Raw genomic sequence first — 11,813 nt, forward strand, 5'->3', positions numbered from 1 at the left:
ATCATGAACCGCTTTTCAAGCCCTGGTGAGACGAATCCTGTAGCAAGACCGCCCGCCGTGAGGGGAACGGCCTGTCGTGGGGGAGCACGCTAACCCGGATTCTTGCCTACTTCTGCCTATTCCACCGCCGTGAGGGAAACGGCCTTTCAGAACTACATTACCCAGCGCTCCCAACCCCGGGCGCCTGCCGCTGACATCATCAGGCAGCGCCCGGGCTGCATTTAAACCACCGGAGTGCCCCGCAGCGCGGGAACCGCTTTTCAAGCCCTGGTGAGACGAATCCTGTAGCAAGACCGCCGTGAGGGGAACGGCCTGTCGTGGGGGAGCACGCTAACCCGGATTCTTGCCTACTCCTGCCTATTCCACCGCCGTGAGGGAAACGGCTTTTCAGAACTACATTACCCAGCGCTCCCAGCCCCGGGCGCCTGCCGCTGACATCATCAGGCAGCGCCCGGGCTGCATTTAAACCACCGGAGTGCCCCGCAGCGCGGGAACCGCTTTTCAAGCCCTGGTGAGACGAATCCTGTAGCAAGACCGCCGTGAGGGGAACGGCCTGTCGTGGGGGAGCACGCTAACCCGGATTCTTGCCTACTCCTGCCTATTCCACCGCCGTGAGGGAAACGGCTTTTCAGAACTACACTACCCAGCGCTCCCAGCCCCGGGCGCCTGCCGCTGACATCATCAGGCAGCGCCCGGGCTGCATTTAAACCACCGGAGTGCCCCGCAGCGCGGGAACCGCTTTTCAAGCCCTGGTGAGACGAATCCTGTAGCAAGACCGCCGTGAGGGGAACGGCCTGTCGTGGGGGAGCACGCTAACCCGGATTCTTGCCTACTCCTGCCTATTCCACCGCCGTGAGGGAAACGGCTTTTCAGAACTACATTACCCAGCGCTCCCAGCCCCGGGCGCCTGCCGCTGACATCATCAGGCAGCGCCCGGGCTGCATTTAAACCACCGGAGTGCCCCGCAGCGCGGGAACCGCTTTTCAAGCCCTGGTGAGACGAATCCTGTAGCAAGACCGCCGTGAGGGGAACGGCCTGTCGTGGGGGAGCACGCTAACCCGGATTCTTGCCTACTCCTGCCTATTCCACCGCCGTGAGGGAAACGGCTTTTCAGAACTACATTACCCAGCGCTCCCAGCCCCGGGCGCCTGCCGCTGACATCATCAGGCAGCGCCCGGGCTGCATTTAAACCACCGGAGTGCCCCGCAGCGCGGGACGCGCGCGGGCAGCGCCCGGGCGAAGCCCGGGACAAGGGCGGGACCGTCTGAGGCCGTCCGAGGTCGGACTAGGTTGGGTTGGGCCAGGGACTCTGCCGGAAATTTCTTTTGTACGATTTACGTACCCACGAGCAGTGCGGTCTATACAGGGTAATCATAACATCTATCTGTATCCTGTGCTCTAAGTGTATTGATTATCTTAGCCACCTTATTGGTCTTACTCATGCCTGGGAAAAAACAAACCCCAGCAAATAATACTTTAGATAACTACCTGATCCAAGTTGTTGCTAAAATCAACAGTGACAGGAGATCCTCATTGGGATTGGATTCATCTAACCAATCCCATATGGCCGATAAAGAGTATGGGGATTCTTTGGCTTTACACAATAGTAGTGCATCCTGTGTGGCTCATGTCCCTCTATTCGATACAGACCCCATCCTGCCTAGTGGTGTAGTCGCTCTTATTGAAGCCAACAGCGATAGTGAAGGTGTGTCAGGGATATCCACCAACATAGAGTCCCCTCCTTCTATTATCCCTGTACCAGCTCCGAGGGTTACTCGGGGTAAAAGCAAGGTTACCCAAAAAAGAGGGGGTCTAAGATCAGGCAGAAACAAAATTGCAACCCCTCCGAGGAAAATATCAGAGGACGAGGAGGAGGAGGTTGATCTGCTCAGTGAAGCTCATGTTACCCTTTCTAACGCTCAATTTACTAAACTATGGAGTATGATGGATACAAAAATTAAAGGTATAGTCAAACCCCTGGTTAGTAAAATTGATAAATTAACCGCAGAGGTCAACAGACTAGGTGGTTTATTAGAGAAAACTTTGATGAAGGAAGGAAATACTACTGAAGTTGTTGTAGAGCCAGTATTGAGCAAAACAACACTTGCTGAGAATAGGGGATCTGTCTCCAATCCTGTACCACTGCCTAAAGTACCTAGTGGTGCCTTTGTTGATCCACCCCCTGTCGCTCCCACTAATAATTCTAACATGGGGAAAGGGTCTTCCGAGCTTGTAGTTGAAGCCTCTCCATTAGTTCTTGTTCTTGCAAATGTTCCCCCTTTGGCTTCTGGGGAGGTCGAATCTGCCCCTTCTCTATTAAACAAATCTTTATCATGGCTTACTAATAACATGGTAATAACACCTTGGGGGAAGCAACAATTAGCTGTTGAACTTGCTAATGCCAGAAGGGTTGAGTGGATTGGTAACAGCGTGAAGAGGTTCAGAGGGGATTGTGTTATTCTAACCTTCACTGACCCTGAGGTTTTATCAAATATCTTACCTAACATCTTGCCTCCACAGCGAAGGTCAACTTCAATTGTACCACTGACCCTGGACTTTTTCTATTCTCGGAAAGGAAGAGGTACGAACCCTAATATTCTAAGAACTAAATGGAATGTTGTGACCAATAGGAGTAGTAATGATGTTGGATTTCGTGAATGGGGTCTATGTGTGGAAAATAGGTTTTCTGCCCTGTCAAACCTGAATGCTTGTGATTGACAACCATCCCTCCGTTCATCCGAATCGCCCTGTACTGATGAGCTGGGCCAACGAAAAGGTTCCCGTCCTGACATTGTTAACTCGGAGGCCATAGCTGGTTTAATAACTGAAAATCTAATATATAATGGTTTAAATGATAATGTGATGAGTGTACGTACTCTTAGCCCTAAACCTGTAATGGCACATGATTTTGGAAACTTATTATCCTGGAATGTGGCCGGGCTAGGCTCAAAGCAGGGTTGCGGTGATTGGCTTAATTTTGTTAGTAATTTTGACGTTTGTATCTTTCAGGAAACATGGGCTTGTGACCCCGTTTTCGCTTTGGGGTACTTAAATTTCTATGTACCAGCTGCTAAGGGCCCTAAAGGGCGTCCGATGGGGGGCCTTACTATATGGGTCAAACAATCCTTAAAGGCCGTTGTAAAAAACGTAGAGACTGGTCAGAAAGATATTCAGCTCATTAGACTCATGAGTGATTTATCCTTATCCATCGATATTTACAACATTTATGCCAGAGGTGGAAACGTAGGAAAATCTGTGGTTCTTCTTGCCCTGTATAATCTCCTTGAGACACATTCAGGTGGTAAAAACATAATAATTGCTGGGGATTTAAACCGTACGTTTGAACCTCTAGATACAGGCGAAGCCTTTCTAGGTGCAGAGGAAGACAAACAATGGGACATCCCCCATTAGATACCATCCCAGTAACTCGTTGGTCAGAGGATATTTTGGGTTTGAACGCAATGTGCCTTGAACATGGATTAAGAGCTTTGAATGGAAGGACAAAGTCAGACAGAGTACCAGCTATGACCTTTGACAATGGGAGAAGCAAAAGTCGTATTGACTATATTATTTGTAGCTTTTCCCTTTGGCCTACTGTTAAAGACATGGTTGTAACAGAAATGCCAGAGAGTGACCATAATCCGTTATGCGTCACCCATAAATGGTGGCTGTCTGAATCCAACGCCTCTACTTTTCTGGATGATTACCTACCCCCGCTCATTGTCCCAACAAATGATATGCGTAGGCTAAGATGGACAAGTGTTAGGACAGACCAGCAAGCTATAGATAATATAGGAGCTGCGACCGATAAGGCTATTACGGCCCTAGACGGCGAAGCAGGGATTACTACAAGTCAAGTTAATATTATTGAAGTACATGAGTCCCTTTTCCAAGAAATCAAAAGCTACTTCCTGAAACCAGTAAACCCTAAGGTGACCCGTGTTCACCGAGTAGCCAAATGGTATAATCATGCTTGTAAGGTGGCACAAACTTCTTTGGGAGCTGCAATTAAGAGTAAAAACCCGGGGGCTATCCGCTCTGCAAGAAAGTCATATAAAACTTGCATTACTAAAGCAAAAAAGGATTGGGATGAAGCCCATTGGGAAAAGCTGAAGTGTGCTAGTGATCGAAAAGATTCTAGATTATTTTGGCATATTGTCAAATGGGGGCAAGAAAGGCCTGAAGAGGCTTGCAATAATTATGTCCCGCAGGAAGCCTGGGTAAACTTTTTTAGTGACCAATATGCTAACAGGGTCCAGATTGTAAATAACATTTGCCCTATCTATATAACTTCTGAGGACAATGTCTTTACGACGGGTGAAATTCTGTCGGCCCTCAAAACTGTACACAGTGGACGTGCTCCTGGCATTGATGGAGTCCCCGCGGACGTTTTCTTAAACGACACTGATAGGTGGTGTAAATATATTCACTTACTAATAAACCACATAGCGAGGGGAGCAGCTATCCCGGCATCTTGGCGGGGTGCTGTTATCATCCCTGTGTACAAAAAAGGTGACCGTTCCCAGCCTTGTAATTACCGCCTGATTAGCCTAATCGACACAGTGCAAAAAATCGTTGGGCGAGTGATTGTTAATCGATTGCTCGATTGGGCGGAAGAATTTAATATTCTATCTCCATTTCAGGCTGGGTTTCGTAAGGCCACTAGTACTGTGGACCAAGTTTTTCGGTTCCAGCTGATTCAGTGGAGGACTGTGGTGCTAGGCGGGGGCAGTCTTTATGCGGCTTTTGTCGACTTGAGGGCTGCCTTCGACCTGGTACCAAGGGCGAAACTGTGGGAAGTACTTGCGGCCTTGGGGGTCCCAGGAGTCCTGTTGACTATGATCATGAGATTACATGAAGGCACCTATGCTAAAATTCAATGGGGTGGATACGGCAAAGACACTGCCGAATTTCCTGTTGAGCGTGGGGTTCGGCAGGGGTGCTCAATGGCACCTACATTGTTCACCCTTTTTATTAATGGCATAGTCCCCTGTATCCAATCACAGGCAGTTGATGCTCCTTCTCTTGCAGGTGTAAAAGTTCCGATTTTAATGTTTGCCGATGACACGTTAATTTTATCTAAAACTCCAAGTGGATTGCAAAAAGCATTGGATATTTTCGATAAGTTCTGCGGGGATCACGGTCTGGAGGTGAACGCGTCTAAAACAAAACTCATGGTTTTTAATCCGTATCGTAATTTTAAATCTAACATTACCATGAGTGGACGCACTCTTGAGGTCGTATCATCATTCACATACCTGGGAATCCTTATTTCTAATGATAATAGGTGGAACCAGCATCTAAATATTGCAACTTTGAGGCACAAGCAACTTGCTGGAACCATTATAAAGGAGCATAGGAAATCATTAACTAAACCGATCAAACCACCCCTGATCATATACGAGGCAAAAGCAATTGGGTCGGCATTATATGGGGCTGAGTTATGGGGGCATGATAACCTGCAGGAGTTGCAAACCTCAGAGAATAAATTTCTTAGGAAATTAACGGGTACTCCTCAGAGTAGTCCGTTATTGCCTCTGAGATACGAGCTTGGAAGAAAAGAAATCTCGCAAATGGCCAAACTACGACCAATTCTATACTGGCGTAGGTTATGGACCACACCTGAGCTCACCCATTATGCATCCGGGTTCACTGATGTTATTAGAGCAGATTGCTTTAACAAAATCAGATGGTTCAAATTATTAAAACTAGTACTATTTGAACTAGGCCTGAATGCACTATGGTCCGACCCAGCTGGGACATCATTCCCTAGTAAGACAACCCTAAAAAATATTTTTTGGGATAATGTCGCTAATAAAAGTCTTCTCAGTATCAATTGTGGGCCATGACTGTTAGTTTTCTCGAGGTTAAATTGTACCCCATGTATGCACTGTATTGGGATTACATATCCAAACCTTTGGATAGGAAATTGCTTTTTCAATTAAGGGCGGGCTCTCTTCCTCTTCGTTACCTAACATCTAAATGGAGGGAAGGAGGCCCTGCTATATGCCCAGCTTGTGGGGAAGGTAATGAAACGCTTGGTCACTTTTTGTTTTCCTGCAAACCATACTCTACTCCAAGGCGTGTTTGGTTGGCACCTATGTGTAGGAATCTGGGTACCAAAAGTAGTATGGTGGCTTTGCGCATAGTAAAATCGACTTCTTTAACTTGGATTATAATCGCCACCGCCAAGTATATGGGGTGGGCATGGACAATCAGGCAGAGATTGCTAGTCCGGTGATTACTCTCTGCCTAGATGAACAGAGACTGCTAGAGTATTGTCTATTCTCTGTTTAGTGTAATTTATCGTGTCATCTGGAAAAAACAATTTTAAATGATTCTTTTTAGAACAAAGATTTTATAAAATTATACTTAATTGTATTAACAACATTAATGAACTTTACACCTGTGAAATGTATGTCTAAATGGCTCTCTCATTAGCACAAAGATTATATAAATTGTACAGAATTGCATTATCTACAATAATGAATTTTATTATTGTGATTAATTTTATTTCATCTTTGAAAATAATTTGTATCTTTTTAAGAACTGTGCGTTTGTCAATATGACATCTCAGATTTAATTGTTTTTTATTATATGTTTGTATGTCTGCTTTTATGAGTAATTCTCGAATAAAGCACTTTTTGAATTGAATTGAAAAGCAACTTTGCTGACAGAATATTACCATTAGGAATAAAAATTAAAAAAATATATTTAAAACAAATAGTGTTCCTTCAAAACCAGCAGGCTCCAAATTCCCTCAGTGATTCCATATGGGAACTCCCACAAATGGTCGCAATATTAAATACCTGGAAGTAAAAGTAATGCCAGAAAGACAGTACTGCAAAAAAAACACTCTTTAAGGAAGTCATCTCAAATAACCCAGTGTAAAATTCTATGCCAAAAAGGCAAAATCGGGCAATAAAACTCCACATGAACATGAGTAGTTCCAAGAGGAACACTTATGCAATGATCACGCGGTGCTGAGCACTAAGCGGATAGTTCTGCCAGTTGACAGACTTGCTGATCTCCCAGCATGGAAAATGAAAAGATGGTTAGGTGCTCCCCAGGGATGTCAGGGTGGGAATGGTGCACCTTGGTGACAGACTGCTTGCAGGCCCCACACTGGGTCATAAAATAAGGGTCTTAGACACACTGAACACGAGCGATCACCCAGCCTTTTTTATACCATCGGGCCGCGCCCGGCCCTCTGGCTGCAATCTCGATACATTAAATCTTTGCTTCCGGGTGGCACTCTACATCCCTCCTAAATTTTACTGGCATGATCGCAATAAAGGAAAAAGAATAAAATAATAACAGAATCATGGAACGGAGACTCAGCATACATAGTCTCCAAGCCTCTGACTTGATGCAGGATTGAGCCATCGTTCATACCTCTGGCTGCGACCGCTCAAATCCTGGCTCATGGTACATCCATCACTCCCACTCTGCTGCACGGCAGCCAGCTGGCTGTGGGCTGTAGTATGGGCTACTTGTAGAGGCGTCGCTGGTGGGGTATCCTGGCCTGGGTTGGAATGAGTGTCCTCCAGGCTGGTGGCGTCATTCATGGGGTTGTGGTATTCTGGTTGTTCATGCTCTGCCGATCTGACTCTCTTGAACCATGAAAAGTTTCTGGACACTAGGGACAATCCTCTCTGAACTGTGACCATCGTACCTTGGACTCGTTTGACTTCCCACACTTCCTTCTCAAACAGGGGGGCGGAACTACCATCCCAGATGGCGATCTTTTGTTATCACTTTGTCACCAACAACAATGTCAGACCCCACTGACTTTCAGTCTTTGCTGCCCTGATCGTTAGTGGCAGCTGGCACTTATCCTGTGTAGGCCGAACATCAACGACTGGCAATTTCCAGCTAGACCCTGCCAGAATGATGTCCGAGCACATTTCCTGATGAAGGGGTCCCTTGTAGAGCAACCCTTGGGGCTCTGGGGTATCTGACAATAGGTTCTCAAAAATCGGTGCAGGCTGTACTCTGCATCTTCTTCTCTCTCTACCCCGATTCTCAGAGCTCTGTTTAAAGTGCGCTTGGATCTCTCCACTTCTCATTTGGCCTGGGGCCACTGAGGGGTCACTTTCTAGTGTTTTACATTGAGGATCTTGGGATATGCTTGGAACTCTTGCCCTGGAATGGCGGACCATTGTCAGTCTTAATTTCATCTGGCATGCCTAATAGTGCGAATATTTTCTCCAGTGTGGGTTTGACATTTCCAAACAATGTCGACCTCACTAGCTCTACAGCGAGGTACTTGCTGTGGCTCTCGATGATGACTGCGGTGAGTTAGCCATTGGGGAAACTGCTGAAATCCAAGTTGACCGATGTCCATAGATTAATGCTCACTTCTTCTTTAATCACTGGTGCAGGCAGTGGGTCTCCACTTGTGATGGCGCATACATGGCAGTTTCTCACCTTCTCCTCTACCCACTTGTCCAAACAAAGGAACCACAACTTGTGTTGGAGGCAGACTTTGGTCTTGTTGATGCCCTGGTGCCCCTGGTGAGCCAGTTTGATGGCTCAGGCCCATTGGCTTTGTGGGGCCACAATTTGCTGTACTGACAGCAACAGCCTTTCATCACTCGTTCACAGCTCATCACAAATCCAGCAGATTTGTCTCATCACTGCCTGCTCCTCCACAGCGAATGCTCAGCCCCCATCCAGAAAGTTGTGCCACTATCATCTCTGAAGCACCACTTTGGTATTGGAGTGTCGCTTGCGCTAGCCTCCTGGATTTCTGTTAGAGACATTGCCCTTGGGCAGGGATCCTAAGCAATCATCTTTACAAAGCCTTCTGAGCCTTCATCTTTTTCCTTGCTGCGGGTCTCAATGAGAATGATGGGATGTTGAGACTGGTAGTTTGCAGGGTTGTTCACCCCTGGGTGATACACCACATCGAATGAGTACTGTTGAAGTTTAACTGCCCATTGTTCGATCCGGGGTGGCCTGTTTCAAGCGGGGCCGGCAAACAAGGGGACCAATAGTTTGTGGCCTGTCACTACATGATATCTTTCTCCACAGAGATATAGGTGGGAGTGCTGAGAAGCCCAGCAAAGTGCGAGGGCCTCCCGCTCAGTTTGGGCATACAGAGCCTCAGTGTCAGTGAGAGCCCTGCTGGCGTAGGAAATGGGGACCCATGATCCTTCATGTTCCTCCTGGAGCAGGACAGCACAAAGGCCCAAGGGGCTTGCGTCCACTACCAGCTCGATCCAGCACCTGAGATTGCAGTATACCATCGTGACATTATCTAGCAGCGCTTCCTTCACCTTCCTGAACTCCTGCCCCGTCCTGCTGTCCTACTCCCAGGAGCAGTCACATTTAGTCAAAGCCCATAGGGGTTCTGACAAGGAGTCCAGGTTGGGATAAAACGTCCCCAGTAACTAGCCATCCCCAGAGAACTTCCTACTTCAGATGCATTTCGGGGAACCTCTATAAATCGAATGGCTTCCACCTTCTTGGGATCAACCTGCAGTCCTTCGCTCAAGAAGTGGTATTCAAAGAACTCAACAGCATTTGTGTAGAAGGAACACTTTTTGGTGTAGTAATGTTAGCCCACAGTCTTCCAGGCATTTGCGGATGCTCTCAACCTCACATGGTGCACCTCCAAAGTGTCAGAGAAAATCAAGATGTTGCCGCTCACATTGATCACTCTGACCAGCCCCAACAGGGTTTCTCGATTAGCCTCTTGAAAGACTTTGGCTGCCAAAGAGATCCTGAAGTAGAAGCACCGGTATCGGCGGAGACCTACTTGGGTTGAAAAGGTTATTATATATCTGCTTGCCTTGTCAAGCACAAGCTGGTGATATACGGCATTAAGGTCCAACTTGAAAAACCAGCAAGCACCATTTAGATCTGCCACAATGTTGTTTTCTGTAACAGTGATGTGCAGTTCTGGCGAGTGGCTTTTTTTTAAGGAGTTTTATATAGTGTGAACTTGACCTGAAGGTATCGGGTATCAGAGCGCTTTACATAGCACCAGTTGCGTTACATGAGGACACATTAATTTTTTTATTAGGCACCGGGAGATCAAGTGATTTGCCCAGAATCACAGGATGTTTAGCGTCATTGCCGAGACTCGAAACCGGTTCCCCAGATTCGAGGTCGACCACCCTAGCCATTAGGCCAACTCCTCTCACCAGCTTTGTTTGGAAAACTCATGTCTAAACAGAGTGTTATGGCCCAAGGTTGTTTGGGCTTAGGAGCTATTATGAGTTGCGATACCCACGTAGTCGGCCTGGTTACTTTTTTCAATCACCTCTAGCCATTCGAGCTGTTCTAGCTCTTCCTCGACTAGCGGGTGTAGGTGGAACAGCACTCTCATGTGTTGCAGGCCCACCAGCCATATTGTCTCCTCAATGTGTATCTTTAGATTCACCCCTTTTAGGCAACCTAGGCCCTTGAATAGTTCCCGGAATTCACCTAGGATATCCTCCACATGTAACTGATGCACCCAACAGGCAAAGAAGACCAGGCCAAGGTCTTCTGCTGTGTGACATCCCAGAAAGGTGCTGGTGTCTCCTTTCGTCATGTAGAACCTGGCTTGTGTTTTTGTTCCTTAATTTTCTACCATAACCTCCATGACTCCTCTTAGGTGTATCAGCTCTGTTCCTCCATATATATAGACCCTGCCCTTTATGGGCATGAGCTTAGGCCATGGCACCAGTTTGCTAGACTGACTAGTTTTAATGATATTAACAGACGTGCCCGTGTCGATGAGGGCAATGATCTGGACCCTTCCATTCTCCACCTTGCATATCAGTGGGGGCCTCTTGCGATGGTTTCCTTTGCTTGTGAATGATATCGTGAAGGCCTGATCATCATCCTCGGGGCGACTCACAGCTTCTGCACACTACCAGGCCTGTCCTTCTTCTCCATCTTTAATGGAAAGTTGGCGGAGAGTCAACCACCCTTGTCCCCGGTAACCTGAGCTTGTACCTCGGCCACCGCTGCGGCTTCCTCTAGCAAAATGATTAATTCGGCCACATTTCAGACAGGGTTTACCTTGTGTTGGGCGCATGAGTGTGCGGAGGGCCATGCTGCAGTTTCCACAGACCTTCTCGACCTGTTTGGGAGCGGATGCAGGGCACGGCCGATCAGGGCAGCGTTGACTAGTATCCACTTGTTCCTCTTTAACGTTTACATTCTTTGGTGTGGTTGACGCGCCTGCGCCATGTGCGAGGGCTGCCTCAATATCCTCAGCCTTGCTGTCTGCTAGTTCATGAGACCTGGCCAGAATCAATATATTATCCAATGTTAGCCTGATTGACGGAGGATGAGTTCCAGAGGGTGGACAAATGGCAGTCTTAAATCAGTTGAGCCCTGATTTAATCTGTCCGGTCGATGTTCGTGCAGGTGCTTTGCAGTTTGCATAGGTGCATACAGAACACATCCACCAATTCGGCTTCAGTCTGTCAGGCCTGCCACAGCTTGAATCTTTTGTAATCGGGGTTCAACTGGGGGTGAAAGTGTTGATTCAGAGCAGCCACAGTCGCATCGAGGTAGTCATCTCCCACTGTGTTAGGGAGATATTTGAATAGATCATATAGTTCTGCGTCGCCCCCGTGAAGCATCACGCACGCACTTTTGACAGTTCTATCTGTCTTATGCGTGGCAAAAAAGTAGTAGTCGTGGGATCCACCAGCTGGCTAAATAGCAGTAGCACTGTGATTGACGCCTGTGCATACCATTGTGGTTCTGGGCCCGCTGCGTCTTGTGGCTTGTCTTTGGATGTGCTTCTGGTGCTTTCGACCGTCAAAATACCACCTGGAATATCACTATCACCCTGCATCGAGGTGCTC

This window comes from Triturus cristatus, chromosome 2_2 (assembly GCF_964204655.1).
Source record: "Triturus cristatus chromosome 2_2, aTriCri1.1, whole genome shotgun sequence".
NCBI lineage: Eukaryota > Metazoa > Chordata > Amphibia > Caudata > Salamandridae > Triturus > Triturus cristatus.